Here is a 17,858-nt window from a genome sequence, read left to right on the forward strand (position 1 = left end):
CTCTCTGCTTTTTCCATGATCCAGCAGATGTTGGCAATTTGATCTCTGGTTCCTCTGCCTTTTCTAAAACCAGCTTGAACATCAGGAAGTTCACGGTTCACGTATTGCTGGAGCCTGGCTTCTCAACCTCCATTTAAATAAGAACAAGAGTCAACAAAGTATTCAATCAGATATTTTCTGTATTGAGAAAAATACCAAGAAAAGCAAAAAGAACTAGCAAAATAAGGGAAAGTGAGCTTTCCCAGCACTCCCCTATGCTGGGACAAGAAGTTGGCACAAGGACAAAAGGAGACTGAATTCTGAGGGCTCTTTGGTTTGTGGCTACTGCTACATACCATTATGTTTTAATTCAAAAATTATTATTTCCTATAGCAACTTTGCCTAATCAGGAATTGACTTTTAATTCTAAAATTGAAAGACTATTTCTGCCTCAAAACTGTCCTAATATGTTAATTAGGAAAAAACATAAATAACAATGTCAAAGCAATCAATTGTCAGCCTCTAAAAATAATAGCAATAGAAATAAAAATTCTAACTTGCTGGCTCAAACACACTGTTCCCTTCCCTCAACAATGTTTGTTACAGTACAGGTGTAATTTTATGTCTACTTTGCAATGTATTTCATGATAAATTCTTCCTCAGTTGAGGGGTCATTTTGAAAATGTTTTTGAATGGTAAAGTGCATTTTGAACAGTTCAAGAATTCAGAGCAAACTAAAGTATGTAAAACCAAATTTTATATAGCTCCTAGATTTCTAAATTGAAAACTGTTCAAAGAAATTATCTGTTCACATATATACTAGTATTCCCTCTGTTACAAATTCAGGATTTTTAAAAAGAAAATGATCCATAAGGATCATAGAATCATAAACATGATAAGCTAAAGGTTTTGGAGACCACCTATTACTTATAAAATTCCCCAATAGAAAAGGAAACTGGGTTAATAAGCCAAATGCTAACCTTCAACATGACGGACTCAAATAGAAAATAAACCTATCAGCAATTTGCTTATGACCTTTTAAAACATGTTGCAGAATCTTGCTCTTCCATTGAAGTTTCATTTCCCACTAACTACAAAAAAGAAATCAGATTTGACATCTTATAACTTGCACATTTAATGTAAGAAGCCATGTGCACACTCAGAGATTTTTTGCTAATTCTGATTCTCATATATTTTTATTACTATTTTCTCATCCCTAAAGATCTTTTTCAAAGTTGTATATGGGAAATGTCGAGGGTGATAAGAACATCATGAGCACAAAGGAAATCCAAGTAGATGCCTCTATGTGCCCATTGGAAGAAAGCAAGGACTAGTGTTTGTGGCTGCATGTAAAGAATTTTCACTGTTGAAATCACTGTGATATTTGAAGGGGAAAAAGTCTCTAAATACCTAAGTAGTTTCAGTGAATGTATCATAAATTACACCAACCGGTTTTGCCCTCTTCCTATAGAGATAATGTATTAAATAAGTAAGCATGAACATACATTAGAATGTGCCAGCTTATGGAGTTCCTTTCACCCAAAGAAGAGACTCCATTTGGTAACTGCTCTGCACCAAATAAATCCAGATATGAAAAGCATATCTTTCAGTAAAGTTGAAGGGCAGATACAAAACAGCATGGAAGCTTATCTGTCAAGGAACTGCAGAATCCTAAAGCTCAAGGCCATCTTATTCAAAATCCTCTCTTCAAAGGTGAGAAGCCTAGAGAAGTGAAGTGCCTTGCTCAATAGCACAGACAGTAAAGTGTGGTTTATAACCAGAACTCTGAAGGTCAATCTACTGGAGTTCTCTACTGATTCTTTTATTCTGTGAGAGGACATAGGTGAGGTGATTGTTCTTCCTGAAATCAGAATGTGAATCCCAGATGTTTACTTGAATTTTCTGTTTCGCCTGTGATTCTTGGTTGATATTCAGCTATCATGTTGAGTTGATACATGTTTATAAAATAAACCTAAACTCAAACCCTCTAGACTATTTCTATTTAAAGTATTTATTTTGTTCTCTCAAACTCCATAACACTGCTCCTAAAACTGACATAAAATTCCCATACACTACTCTTCTATATAGAATAGATAATCAACAAACACCTACTATATAACACATAGAACTATATTCAACATCTTGTAATAAACTTTAATGGAAAAGAACCTGAAAAGAATGGATATATACATAGACACATACATTATATATATATATATATAAAACTGAAGCCCTTTGCTATACACCTGAAACACTGTAAATCAACTATACTCCAATAAAAAAAATAAGAATTAAAATTTTAAATTACAGTCTCGCTTATCACTTAAAGAATATCTTAAATCCACCTCGTCCATGATTTCCTGCAGTCTTCAGCCAGAAAGGGACCCTTCTAAGTCCTCACTCAGTTCAGTTCAGTTCAGTCTCCAGTCATGGATGACTCTTTGAGACCCCATGAATTGCAGCATGCCAGGCCTCCCTGTCCATCACCAACTCCCGGCGTTCACTCAAACTAATTTACAGCTCTTATTTAGCATTTGTTGCATACTTCCTTGTATTGCTGTTATTCGTAAGTTCAGTTCATCTGCTTCACTGTGTCTAAAACACTCAAGAGTTCAAGTCAGGACAGTGACTCTCCCTCAGTTATGCTTCTAAAGCACATCTGTCTTCTGGGTAAGCCCCTTAATCCTTTCGAAGTCATTATCTGATTTGCATTATAGTGAATTACTTATGGATCTGGATCCTGCAACAAATTAGGAAGTCCTGATTGTCCACAATTTTGTCCTTTGTTATTTTTAAAAGCTCTCATTGCACTTATTTTTGTACCCTAGAGCTCAGATGGTTAAGAGTCTGCCTGCAATGCAGGAAACCCAGGTTCAATCCCTACATCAGGAAGATTCCCTGGAGGAGGGCATGGCAACCCATTCCAGTAGTCTTGCCTGGAGAATCCCATGGACAGAGGAGCATGGTGAGCTACAGTCCATGGGGTCATATAGAGTGAGACACGACTGAGCAACTAATACACACACACACACACACACACATATACACTTAGGGAAATTAAGTGCTAAAATAACATCATGCCTGGCATTTAGCAGGTGCTCAAAAAATATAGCTCCACAATACTGGGGAAATCTTTCTAATGTGCTATTATAACACTAATCCACTCTTTTAAAAGCTGTGTAGTATTCCATAGCATGAATAAACCCACTTTATCCAACCATATCTCTATTGAGGGTTCTTCATTTCCAGTTTTCAGCTACTATTAAAGAAAAAAAAAGCTGCAATAAACAGCCTTCCATACACAAGTTCTGCTATATTATATATATATATAGCATATATAAAGCATATAATATATATATAGCATATATATATGGCATATAATATATATTATATATTGGTAAATGCATCCTTAAAAAAACACCTGGCTACACAAAATTGTGCAATAAAAATCACAGGGCTGGGACTTTACTGGTGATGCAGTGAATAAGAATCTGCCTGCCAGTGCAGGGGACACGGTTAAATTCCTGGTATGGGAAGATTCCACATGCCTCGGAACAACTAAGCCTGTGTGCCACAACTACTGAAGCCCCTCCGCTTAGAGCCTGTGTTCCACAAGAAAAACCACCTCAAGGAGAAGCCCATCACAGCAAAGAAGAATAGTCCCCACTCGCTGCAACTAGAGAAAAGCCTGAATATACAGCAATGAAGACCTGCTGCTGCTGCTGCTAAGTCGCTTCAGTTGTGTCTGACTCTGTGCGACCCGAGACGGCAGCCCACCAGGCTCCCCCATCCCTGGGATTCTCCAGGCAAGAACACTGGAGTGTGTTGCCATTTCCTTTTCTGTGAAAGTGAAAAGTGAAAGTGAAGTCACTCAGTCTGTCCGACTCTTTGCAACCCCATGGACTGCAGCCCACCAGGCTCTTCTGTCCATGGGATTTTCCAGACAAGAGTACTGGAGTGGGTGCCATTGCCTTCTCCGAATGAAGACCTAGAACAGCCAAAAATAAGTAAATAAAAATCCTTTTTTTTAACAAAACCATAGCACTTCTGGCAAGTATGGGGTTAGGGAGGTACAGAAACCTCATCCCAGAAAGCAACATATTGAAAAACTAGAACCCTAAAAAATGATAGTGCCATTTCACATATGATAAATGGTTAAGAAATGCATAAATACTATAAAATACTATAAATATTAGTGCCAAAATACTATAAATACTAGTGCCATTTCACATATGATAAATGGTTAAGAAATGCATAAATACTATAAAAAATATGTCATTCAACCTTGAAAAAGACATGAAAACCGCTTTAGGAAATTGGCATCAGAAAGGTTGTTACAAGTTGTGAAGCAGTGGGAGGAGGGTTATTTGGAATCAGATGGAAAGTTGTAACACCAGATGTGGAGGGTGTGGCTGCTAACACACACAGTGAGCTAAGGTAGCTAGAGATGTATGAGGTGTGTTTTGTGTTTTCCCAGGCAGCTGGGTTCAGCTGGGTGCAGTTTCCTGCCATCTCTTGGTGGGGTTTTTTTGCAAAGGAAATTGTGCATAAGCCAAAGCAAAATTCACGTTATGCTCAAGTGTTCCCTAATATATCAATTGCATTGGAACAAATTCACATTTTCAAAGTAAAGTGTTCTAACAGAAGTGACTGCATAGGTACCTTTAGATGCCAGTGCTTTCATTCCTATGGGTTTGATTTCCAAGATAGAGACTGATGGGTTGAAGGGTGTGTGCCCTGTTGGTCTCTAGATATTGCCAGATTGCATCCTAATCAGTTTTAACAATTTTAAGATATTTGCTATTTTGTATCCTGAGAGAAAACAATTCAGTTCCACACTCTACAGCCCTTTATTCCTCAATTTGAGATAACAACCCTCTGAATTCCGAGCAGAGACCCAGGATCCTGCTTTGTACTAGTCAAAGCAACCAAATGGTTAAAGGACCAGGCATTTCCTGGGAAAATCAAGGAAGAAAACAACTCCTACTTATGTGCCCTTCACCTCTGGCTATGCTGCTAATGGACAGAAAAAAAGATCCTCCAGGTGCTTAAAAATTTTTTTAATCTCTTTTGAAAAAGGTAAAACTATATAAAAGAGAGAAAGAAAATAACATTCACTAACGACTCTTCCAAGTGGATAAAACCATTTTTATTATATTGATGGTTTATGTCCATGTGTTATGACATCATGTAATATTTGGTTTATCTTGACTACTCATGTCATCATTATCATTAAGGTTCTGCTTATTAACACTTCATGTCTGCATGATACTCCATTTTACAATGTACCATAATTTACCTAGACATTTTTCTATTATTAAAAATTAGATTGTTTTTAAATATACTCTCTTAGATCTCTTCCATTGGTATTTTTGTATGTATATAAAATACATATGTGATTCTTTTATATATATATATATATAATATAGTTATATGCAGTTACATCTTTAGAATAATTTCCAAGGAGAATTTCTCAAACATAAAGAATTATGGCTAATGAAATATTTTGCAAAATTCCTTTTCAAAAAATTTACACCAGTTTAGAGATCTACAAACCTACCCTTAAACCTTATTTGAATATTATGTAAACCTATCTTGATTTGATGTTTGAAACATTACATAATTTATTACACAATTTGCATTTCTACTACTGGTATGAATAAAATATTTTATCTCATTAAGTACTCACTTTCCTCTTCTGAAAATTTCAAGTTTTATATCATGCCTTTTATTGATATACACAATTTAAACCTATTAATTGTATTAATACTCTGTCTATAGTATTTACTGCAAATATTTTGACAGTATATTGTTCATCTTTTTATTTTCATGAGGTTTTATATTAGAGAATTTAACTAAAGTTTAAAACTTTTATCAACTATTGCATACTAATGCATATATATGGAATCTAGAAGTGACTTAGCAGCAGCAGCCGAAAGATGGAACTAATGAACCTATTTACATTGCAGCAGTGGAGACACAGACATTGAGAACAGACTTACGGATATGGCTGGGGAGGCGGGGAGGAGAGGGTGAAATGTATGGAGAGGATAACATTGAAACTTACATTACCATATGTAAAATAGATAGCCAGTGGGAATTTGCTGTATGAGTCGGGGAAATCAAACTAGGGCTAGGTGACAACCTAGAGGGGTGGGATGGGGACGGAGGTGGGAGGGATGTTCAAGTGGAAGGGCACATGGGTAAATCTAGGGCTGATTCACACTGATATTTGGTAGATACAAATGCAATGCTGTAAAGCAATTATCCTTCAATTAAAAATGAATAAATGTTTGAAAATTTATCTGGTGAGATTTGTCCAAGTCTCCCTTTGGTCCCTTCACCTTGCTTACAGTTTTAGGATTTCTTTTTAATCTTTCAATTTATATACAGTAAAACTCACTTTTGGTGTACAGTTCTATGGGTGCTGAGAAATAAATGGAGCCCATATGCAGAGGACATCATGAGAAACGCCGGACTAGATGAAGCACAAGCTGGAATCAAGATCGCCGGGAGAAACATCAATAACCTCAGATATGCAGATGACACCACACTTATGGCAGAAAGTGAAGAGGAACTAAAGACACTCTTGATGAAAGTGAAAAAAGAGAGTGAAAAAGTTGGCTTAAAACTCAACATTCAGAAAACTAAGATCATGGCATCTGATCCCATCACTTCATGGCAAATAGATGGGGAAACAATGGAAACAGTGACAGATTTTATCTTCTTGGGCTCCAAAATCACCGTAGATGGTGACTGCAGCCATGAAATTAAAAGATGCTTGCTCCTTGGAAGAAATGCTGTGACCAAACTAGACAGCATATTAAAAAGCAGAGACATTACTTTACCGACAAAGGTTCATCTAGTCAAAGCTATGGTTTCTCCAGTAGTCATGTATGGATGTGAGAAAGTCATGTATGGCCCTCAGAAAGAAAACTGAGGGTCAAAGAATTGATGCTTTTGAACTGTGGTGTTGGAGAAGACTCTTGAGAGTCCCTTGGACTGCAAGAAGATCCAACCAGTCCATCCTAAAGGAGATCAGTCCTGAATATTCATTGGAAGGTCTGATGCTGAAGCTGAGACTCCAGTACTTTGGCCACCTGATGCAAAGAACTGACTCATTTGAAATGACTCTGATTCTGGGAAAGATTGAAGGCAAGAGGAGAAGGGAATGACAGAGGATGAGGTGGTTGGATGTCATCACCAACTCAATGGACTTGAGTTTAAGTAAACTCTAGGAGTTGGTGATGGACAGGGAGGCCTGGCATGCTGCAGTCCATGGTGTTGCAAAGAGTCAGACAAGACTGAATGACTGAACTGAACTGAACGGATACCATTACAGTCATGACAGAAGAGTTTCATCACAGCAAAAGTTCTTCCTGCTCTCCCTTATTGTGAACTCCTACTCCTAAGCCCTAGTTCCCAGCAACCACTGCTCTGTTTTCCATCCATGTAGTGTTTCCTTTCCCAGCTGTCATATGATGAAATCACACAACCTGTAACATTTGGGGTTTGGCTAATTTTACTTAGCACAGCAAATTTGAGATCCATCCTTGTTATTGTGAATCATAGTTCATTCTTTTCATTGCTGAGTAGGAGTTCATGGCATGAATGTACTAGGTTTTTTTTAATCCCCTAACTATAAAAAGGACATCTCACTTGATTTCAATTTGGGGCAAATATTAAGCTACTATAAACATTTCCATACAGAAAACAAGGAGATCAAACAAGTCAATCCTAAAGGAAATCAACCCTGAATATTGATTGGAAGGACTGGTACTGACGCTGAAGTTCCAATATTTTGGCCACCTGTTGCAGAGAGTCAAATCACTGGAAAAGACCTTGATTCTGGGAAAGATTGTGGGCAGGAAGAGAAGGAGACGACAGAGAATGAGATGGTTGGTTGGCATCAATGACTCAATGGACATGAGTTTGCACAAACTCCTGGAGATAGTGAAGGACACGGAAGCCTGGCGTACTGCAGTCCATGGGATCATAAAGAGTCAGACACGACTGAGCAACTGAACAATAGCAACAAAATACCTGTAGTAAACTCTGAATCATGTAATAAGTCTATTGTATTTACATGTTTAACTTTATAAGAAAATGCAAAACTGTTTTCCAAGTAACAATAAATTTTTGCATATATTGATATATCAGCAGTGCCTAAGAGTTCCAGTTGTGCAATTCTAGTGAGTATCTAGTACTGTTACTTTTTCTTTAGCCATTCCAATTGATATGAAGTAGTATCTTACTACAGTTTTAATCTGTATCTCCCTATCTGAAGTTGGCTTCCCAGGTGGCATTAGTGGTAAAGAACCCACCTGCCAATGCAAGAAATGTAAGAGACACAAGTGTGATCCCTCGATCAGGAAGATCCCATGGAGGAAGGCATGACAACCCACTCCAGTATTCTTGCCTGGAGAATCCCATGGACAGAGGAGCCTAGCAGGCTAAAGTCATGGGATCCAAAGACGTGGACACAATTAAAGTGACTTACCACACATTCATGTGAAGTTGAGCATCTTTTCTTGTGTTTATTTACCATCTGCATAATCTTCTTTAGACAAGTCTGCATAACCTTCTTTGGGCAAGAGTGTGTTCAGAGAGTTGTTGCTATGGTTACCCTCAGTGAACCTCAGGCTTCAAATATTCTAGAAAAACCTTGTGTTGAGGGTGAAAATAGTTTCTGCAGATGGGTTTTCTCCACATCTAATCCGCCCTCAGTCTTAGGTCTTCCCTTTTGATTAACCTTAGAGAAGGTATCCACACTCCTGCAACTTCCCCAGGAATTTTCCATACGTATTTGTTACTTTATACTTTTTGGCCCAGGTGTGCATGTGTGTGTAAAGGGATAGAAAGAGGTAGAAGCCTCTGTTCTAATAAAGATGCAGTGTTTGAGCAGCACAAAGTCCCCGGATCTGGAGTGTGTGTTATTCTCAATGACTCTGCCCCTCCCTCAAGGATAGGGATATTTTTCTATTCACTCCCCCCAGATCAAAAGCTTTTTACCAGTGCCCTAACAAGGGCTTCCCTGGTCGCTCAGTCGGTAAAGAATCCGCCTGCAATGCAGAAGACCTGGGTTTGATCCCTGGGGTGGGAAGATCCCCTGGAGGAGGGCATGGCAACCCTCTCCAGTATTCTTGCCTGGAGAATCCCCATGGAAAAGAAGCCTGGCAGGCTGCAGTCCATGGGGTTGCAAAGAGTCAGACACGACACAGTGACTAAGCTCACATTATGGGCAACAATGTTAGTTGCCCCTCCCTTCTGCCACCCACACACATAAATTAAGACTTTTGTTCCATGGAGTACATAAGAAGGAAGTGTCCTGGTGGGGTTCTGGACACTCAGCAGCCACAGGAGCACTATCAGTCTTAGAGAGTGGGAGCCCATGCTGTTGGGCTCATGCATAACTTCCATCACGGCCACCATGGATCCCTGTGCCAGCACTGGAGGACCAGTGGAAAGCCCTGGCTGACAACAACTGGCCAAGGCATTGTATCTATTTGTGTTTAGCACTTATTCCATGGTTTATGGTCCTTGATAAGAGCGAACATTTGATTTAAAAGACCGTCACACTTTTTTCCCCACCCCATAGATCTATCCACGTGCCTCTTCCCCAGATTTCCCTCCAGGATTAACAGTCTCCTGTCACCACACCTCCCCAATCCGAGTTCAACCACCAAACCATTAACAGCTCAGGAGTCCATGTATATTCTTAACTCAGGCTGTTTCTCTTTTCCGTGTAAAGTGGGTGACTAAAGCTCTGCTCAGTGAATTTTCACTCACTTCTGTTTTTCAGGGTTATCCGAAGTAGGGCCGCAGGGCAGCAGTAATCCTTCTGTAGCTTGCCCTGACATATCAAACCTACACTTATATGAAACAAATTCTTTTTTTTCTCTGTCCATTGGCTGATTTTAAGGAACCCTCATGAGGTTCTGGTGCAGAGTCTTAGACAGCACATGAATATAAACCACCTGGAAGTGACCCTCCCTTTTTCTAATGGATTACTGATAGCTGTCTGACCTGATAGCTTGACGAGTCTGGCAATACTCTGCTCACAAAGAGCAGCTTTGGCCGCACAATCACCCTGTGTCTCAAGGTAAAGCATCCCACTTCCACTCACCCCTAATAGCAAGCCAAGGGCTGTTTTCCAAAGTCTATAGCTCACTGATGCAGATGTATTACAATATCTACTGCATTATAATAATTGTAGATGCTATGGCCCTGTTTCAAGACCTTAGAGGTCTTCCCTACTGAAGCTCTTCATACCTGCCACATGACATCTTTTCTCACCACATAGTTTTATTACCTGGAGAGCTCACCCAACTGGCAGGCTGCTATACCATAGCCTAAGCTTTCATGCAGGTCTTCTCTGCTCTGGGCCTCACCTAAAGCTGGCAGTCTTTTGTGTGAGCTGGGAAATGGGTCAGAGCAGTAAATACCCAAGTATGTAATATGCTGCCTCCAGAACCAATGAGGCCATCCAGGTATTAGGCTTCACGCCTAATAGTAGGAGGTTCCTTCATTTGACAAAGTCCTAGTAACCTTATCAATGTGCTGGGTCACTGAATCTTTGGAGCTCATTTCCCACTGTACCTTACCAAGGCCTCCAACATTCTTGTGTGTCTGGAACAATTAACATGGTATCATCGGTAGATCAATGTGATGTTTTATGGAACATCCAGGTGGTCTAGATCTTGTTGGTTTGTATCATGACAGAAGGTGGGAGAGGTACAATAACAGGGCCCTGAGGTCAGGTCACAAATGTATGCTGCGTTTTATCTCATGTGAATGAGACCTGCTTTCAATCCTCCAAAATAAGTATATGAAATAATGCACCATTTAGATCAGTGGTTGTATGCTTTGTATCTGAGGTGTTTTGTTAGTCTATTCTAGCAGACACAGAAGCTATAAGTGGAATTACCCCTTGATGGAACCTATTGTCACCCTCTAGGATACAGTTCTCTCTTGTAGTGGCCAGAGAGGTGAATTAAGTGAAGAGGTGATAAGAAATTCCTGCATTCTTCAAATCTCTAAATGTGGCTTTCATACCTGTCACCATCCCTCTACCTAAGATATGTATGGTTTTGGCTCATGGTTCTTTCCTCTCAGTCTTCTGATCCTGCCTCCTCCATCTGCTGTCAGAGTCCTGACATTTCTGCTTCACCTCATGTGGGCCAGCATTTCTCCAAGAACCATCTTAGCAGCATCTCCTAGGTTGTTGATGGGATGGGGTGTTAAATCCTGTAGCCTGGGAGAGTACTCTCCTGGAGACAGACTTTTCCCTTATGTAAACCTAATGGTCTAGCTCCATGCCTTGATCCAGCATTGTAAGGATTCACGTGCGTGCACACACACACACACCCCCTACTAGTTCCTGCCAATACACATTAGCCTAGCCAAAGTGCTCCTTAGGTTTAAGCCTCTTTACTCCCTTAGCAGGTCCAGCACTCTTGATTGTTCTTTATTGTGAACTAGTCTTAGACTTGGGCTAGTGTCCAGAAATGAAGGTAAAGATAGCACTGAAGGGAGGCTACATTGTCTCTCAAAGCCTGTGTGTCATCTTCAAGCAGCAAGAGGGACTAGTAGTGTGTATCTAATAGTGTGGAGTGGGCCACATCTGTGGGCCTGCAGTCTTAGGAAATCTGGGGACTCAAGGTTTTTGAAGACAAACAGAGGTCCCCATTTCAAGTCTCAGAGTCCAGCTACTTTCTAACTAGGGTGCTAATTTCATGATACTTGACTTGCTGGGGTTGAAAATTCAACCTTCCCTGAAGCTTCACTATCCTCATAATCAAGCCCTGGGCCTGATCCTCAGCTCTTTTCCTTCTGGTTGTAAGAGATAAAATTTTTTTCATACTCCGTCAAAAGACCCTGGAACTTCTGTGGTGGTTAAGACTTTGTGCTCCCAATGCAGGGGCCCCAAGTTCAATCCGTAGTCAGGGAACTAGACTCTATATGCTGCAACTATGAGTTGGAATGCCACAACTAAAGATCCTGCACGTGGCAAGGAAGACCCAGGGCAGCCAAATTGAAAAAAAAAAAAAAAAAAATCTGGCTTGCATACTTCACCTTAAATGAGTTATTAACCCTTGGCCCTTGTCTTTCTACAATGTACTGCTTACACATAGCAAAAGCCATCTGATTGAATTGGTCTGACAATCACTACTTTACAAATGCCTGAGATGTTGCCCCTGGCAGGGCATTTCCTTCCACTGAATCCTACCCTGCTGCACCACTTGTGAAAGTTCTAACTGCATGCTCCAGCACGCCAGGAGCTGACTGCCCCTCCCTCCACCAGGGATGGGGCTCTCACTACCCTGCAGACAGCAGGCAATCCAGCTCCAAAATTCTGCTGTACAGTCTGGATCCTCAGACCACTCCTGGAACCAACTAACATTTAAGTTGGGTTCCTCATAAAACAGAATCTAAGGCTGAACAACATGTATTAAGGAGTAAGGAAGGAGGATTGGGCAAAGGGAGAAGTGGAACTTGTACAGGGCAGTTCTAACAGGGGTCTCAGATAATCCTTCAGGAAGCCCTGGATCTAGGATGGCCCTTCGCAGTTTTCTAGAATTAAGGCAAGGAAACCAAGTCTTTAAGGTATACCCATATGTGTTAGTCACTCAATCATGTCTGACTTTTTGCCATCCCATGGACTATAGCCCAACAGTCTCCTCTGTCCATGAGATTCTCCAGGCAAGAATACTGGAGTGGGGAGACATTCCCTTCTCGAGGGGATCTTCCTGACATAGGGATCAAACCCAGGTATCCTGCATTGCAGGCAAAATTCTTAAAGGTGTGAGCTACCAGGGAAGTCCACACTCATATAGGTCAATTATTCAGTTGGTGAGCTCTCTCTAGGGACAGGGTATAATGTGAGCAAAGAAGCTATCTTTATTCTAGAGCAATTTCCAAAGAGCTTCCCAGCTGTGAGAGGTCTTTAGCCATCAATGCTAGCAGACCTGCAGGGAGAATCTGGGTGACACTCTGGAACACCCACTACACACTTCCACAACAACCACAAAAATTCATGAAGGTCAGAATATTGATCAGGTAGCAGAAAAATGATGTTACACACGGGGAAGTCAATAAGCTCAAGCAAAAGGAGAGTTTGAATATTAAAATTATCAGAAAAGATGTTCATACAAATCAGCATAATCAACAGGTAGGAGATTTAGCTGTATTATAAATGCAGAAATTAACATTAGATAGCTACTAATAAGTCGAGGTTTCCCAGGTAGCTCAATGGTAAAGAATCTGCCTGCAGTGCAGGAGACCCAGGTTTGATCCCTGGGTCTGGAAGACCCCTGAAAAAGGAAATGGCAACCCACTCCAGTATTCTTGCCTGAAGAATCCCATGGGCAGAGGAGGCTGGTGGGCTACAGTCCATGGGTTGCAAAGAGTCAGATAAGACTGGCCAGTTAGTAAAAAAAAAAATAGGATCAGCTCTGGCTAGGAGACAAACTCTCCTAAGCACCAGACATATTCTGAAGCTGCACAACCTCCCCAGCCCTGAATCAGTCTCCATCTTAAAGTTGCCATGCTGCATCTGTACAAATGTTCACCTGTCTTCCTTCCACACCACTACTAGCTGTGTTTAGCCCAACAGGCAGGAACAGCAGTGATGGGGTAGGGTCTTGGTTTCCAAAATGGATGTAGTTTTGTGCCATACCAATACTACTCAGCCAGCTCTCTGCTTCAAGTGGGATGATAAGGGAGTGGAGGATAGGGATTGCTTTCCAGTTGCTCACATAAGGAGCTTGGAAGCCATATCCCATTCTACAAGCAAGTGAAAAACTGAAAAGATCAACATCCACAACTCATCTTGTATCCATAACAAGAGGGCACAGAGCAAACCACTGCTGCCAAGATTAGAGAGACAGGAAAGTATAAGGTATAACCTTTGAGAACCAAGCACAGGGCAGGAAGCCAGGAACTGTAAATGATGAATTGATGACAGTTCAGCACAGACAAGCCTGAGACTTAAAAACACCATGAGGACCCAGTGACGGGGGATTTAGCTCCAGAAGCCCGATCAGATTTCATCAGAAAACATCAAAGAAATATCCTCTCCTGCTTCTAGCAGAGGAAGGGAGAAAAGGAACATTTTGAAATATCCCAGAATGCTCTGTTCTTCTTAACAAGCCTGCCCACAGAGGAAACTGCTTAACCAAAGCCTCACCTGCAGGGCATTATCAACACCTGTGACTAGTTTCAGTTTAGTTCAGTTCAGTCACTCAGTTGTGTCGGACTCTTTGTGATCCCATGGACAGCATCACGCCAGGCTTCCCTGTCCATTACCAAATCCTGAAGCTTGCTCAAACTCATGTCCATTGAGTTGGTGATGCCATCCAACCATCTCATCCTCTGTTGCCCTCTTCTCCTCCCGCCTTCAATCTTTCCCAGAATCCGGGTCTTTTCCAATGAGTCAGTTCTTCGCATTAGGTGGCCAAAGTATTGGAGTTTCAGCTACAGCATCAGACCTTCCAATGAATATTCAGGACTGATTTCCTTTAGGATGGACTGGTTGGATCTCCTTGCAGTCCAAGGGACTCTCAAGAGTCTTCTCCAATATCACAGTTCAAAAGCATCAGTTCTTTAGCACTCAGCTTTCTTTATAGTCCAACTCTCACATCCGTACATGACCACTGGAAAAACCATAGCTTTGATCACATGGACATTTGTTGGCAAAGTAATGTCTCTGCTTTTTAATGTGCTGTCTAGATTGGTCATGGCTTTTCTTCCAAGCAGCAAGCATCTTTTAATTTCATGGCTGCAGTCACCATCTACAGTGATTTTGGAGCCCAAGAAAATAAAATCTGTCACTGTGTCCATTGTTTTCCCATCTATTTGCCATGAAGTGATGGGACCGGATGCCACAATCTTCATTTTCTGAATCTCAAGTTTTAAGCCAACTTTTTCACTTTCCTCTTTCACTTCCATCAAGAGGCTCTTTAGTTCTTCTTCACTTTCTGCCATAAGAGTGATGTTATCTGTGTATCTTAGGTTATTGGCATTTCTCCCGGCAATCTTGATTCCAGCTTGTGCCTCATCCAGCCCAGCATTTTGCATAATGTACTTTGCATACAAGTTAGATAAGCAGGATGACAATATACAGCCTTGATATACTCCTTTCCCTATCTGACTTGGGGGAAGGGAAATACCCAACTCAAGCCCACTCTAGCCATCCTGTCTCACCTAAGAGAGGAGGAAAAAACCAAGAAGCTCTTGTGAAGTTCACTTTTGGTGAGGCATAAGCTAACCAAGGGGCTTCCCTAGTGGCTCAGTGGGTAAAGAATCTGCCTGCAATGCAGGAGACACAGGAGATGGATCCCTAGGTCAGGGAGATCCCCTAGAGGAGGGCATGGCAACCCATTCCAGTACCCATGTCTAGAGAATCCTATAGACAGAGCCTGATGGGCTATGGCCTATGGGGTCGCAAAGAGTCAAACACCAGACACGACTGAAGCAACTGAGCACACATGCAGGCTCACCAAGACTGAGGCCTCATGACTGGGCTAAAGAGTGCTTCCCCTCCTCCACACCTCACCACCACATCTCTACAGGCTTATTTACAGCAGTTTCTTTTGCCTGTTAAGGTCATGTTCCGCTACCAGGAAACAATAACAACGCACGTTCTTGTTGCTGTTGTTTAGTCACTAAGTCATGCCTGACTCTTTGCAACCCCATGGACTATGGCCCACCAGGCTCTTCTATCCATGGGATTTTCCCAGCAAGAATACTGGATTGAGTTGCCATTTCCTTCTCCAGGGCATCTTCCCAACCCAGGGATCAAACCTGTGCCTCCCATACCAATAGCAAAAAAAAAAACAACACACTTTGAAGAAAGAGAGCAAGCATCAGAACAAGACATGGCAGGGCTGTTGTAATGATCAGATCAGGAATTTTAAACTATGATTAATATGCTAAGGGTTCTAGTGAATAAAGTAGATAACATGCAAGAAAAGGTGAGCAACGTGAGTAGTATAATGAAAATTCTAAGAAAGGACCAAAAAGAAATGCTAGAGATAAAAAGCACTGTAACAGAAATAAAGAATGCCTTTGATGGATTTATTAGTGGACTGGACTCAGTTAAGGAAAGAATCTCTGAGCTTGAGGAATGTCTCAAAAGAAACCCACAAAACTGAAAGCAAAGAGAACAAAGACTTAAAGAACAGAATATCCAAGGACTGTAAGTTAATTACAAAGAGCGTAACATATGTGTAATGGGCATACTGGAAGGAGAAGAAAGAGAGAAAGGAGCAGAATTGTTTGAAACAATAATGATGAGAATTCCCCCCAAATTAATGTCAGATATCAAACCACAGTTCCAGAAAGTTCAGAGAACACCAAGCAGTATAAATACTAAAGAAAAGAGGTTGAAATTTATTGAGTCCTTCTCCCTCCCTTCTGTTATTTTTTTAATTGCAGTATAATTAATTTACAATGTTGTGTTAGTTTCAGGTGTATGGAAAAGTGAATCAATTATCTATCTATCTATATCTATCTATCTATCTATCCATCATCTGAGAACTACCAATCAGCATAGATTATTGTAGAAAGTGTTGTCAAATCCAAGTTCATGTGCCCAATGCACAGTTGAGCCCATACAAACTGAAATGTCAGAGTTTGGAGCAGAGAAATGTTTATGGCAAGGGCCAAGCAAGAATTAGTGGCTCATGCTGAAAAAGACCCAAACAGGGAAGAATGTTTAAAGGCAAAATTTAGAGTGAGGGCTGCAGGGTGTGTGACTTCTGATAGGTTAAGTGTTAGTTGCTCAGTCATGCCCAACTCTTTGGCACCCCATGGACTGCAGCCTACCAGGCTCCTGTGTCCATGAGACTTTCCAGGCAAGGATACTGGAGTGGGCTGCCATTTCCTTCTCCAGGGGATCTTCCTGACCCAGGGATTGAACCCCGGTCTCCTGCATTGCACGCAGATTCCTTACCAACTGAGCTACAAGGGAAGACTTATTGGTGGTCAGGTAACAGGGCAGTGTTCCAGGAATCTTGTGTTCAGCCTCAAATTACCATCCTCTACCTGGGTGGGGGTTTTAGTTTCTGTAGAAGAACTCAAAGATGTATTGTTATGCTTATTCCTTGAGGAGGAATTAGGTTTGACTGCTTTTCCTTTGTTTCTGCATGTCTTCATTTCCCTGATTAGCAACTGTTTGAATTTGCCTTTTGGAACTTAAGGAAGGTGTAGGAGAACAAAGCCTTTATCCTACAAACAAGGAACTGGGGACACAGAAAGATTTTTGTACCCAGGAGGGACCCATAGACACTGCTTGGTTTCGGAAGCATGTTTTTCAAAATCTGTGGTCTAGGTGATTCTGATCAGTTATCTAGACCAGTCTTCTTCATCCAATTTGGTGTGTAAACTACTTTAGTTAGACATACTCATGACTCACCAGCCCCACTTCTCCTGTTTTTCATGGCAAAGAAAATTCTTAACCTCACTAATGGTAGGAACAACACCATTTTAAATGTGCTGTGCTGTCGTTAGTCGTTCAGTCGTGTCTGACTCTTTGCAACCCCATGGACTGCAGCCGGCCAGGCTCCTCGGTCTATGGGTGTTTTCCAGGCAAGAATACTGGAATGGGTTGCCATGCCCTCCTCCAAGGGATCTTCCCAACCCAGGGACTGAACCCAGGTCTGCCCCTTTGCAGGTGGGTTCTTTACTGTCTGAGCCTCAGGAAAGCAACACCATTTTAAATAAAAAGGGTTGAATGAAGTAGTTTCTGAACTTTATTAAAGTTACAGATAAAGTATCTTGCTTTACAAAGTATAGGCATTATTATTTTATAAATATTCTACCACCCCACCCAAGACCAACTTTCAACTCATGAGACCTGGCAATATTGAGACAAGAGG

Source organism: Bison bison, unplaced genomic scaffold, assembly GCF_000754665.1.
Source record: "Bison bison bison isolate TAMUID 2011002044 unplaced genomic scaffold, Bison_UMD1.0 scf7180017864168, whole genome shotgun sequence".
Lineage (NCBI taxonomy): Eukaryota > Metazoa > Chordata > Mammalia > Artiodactyla > Bovidae > Bison > Bison bison.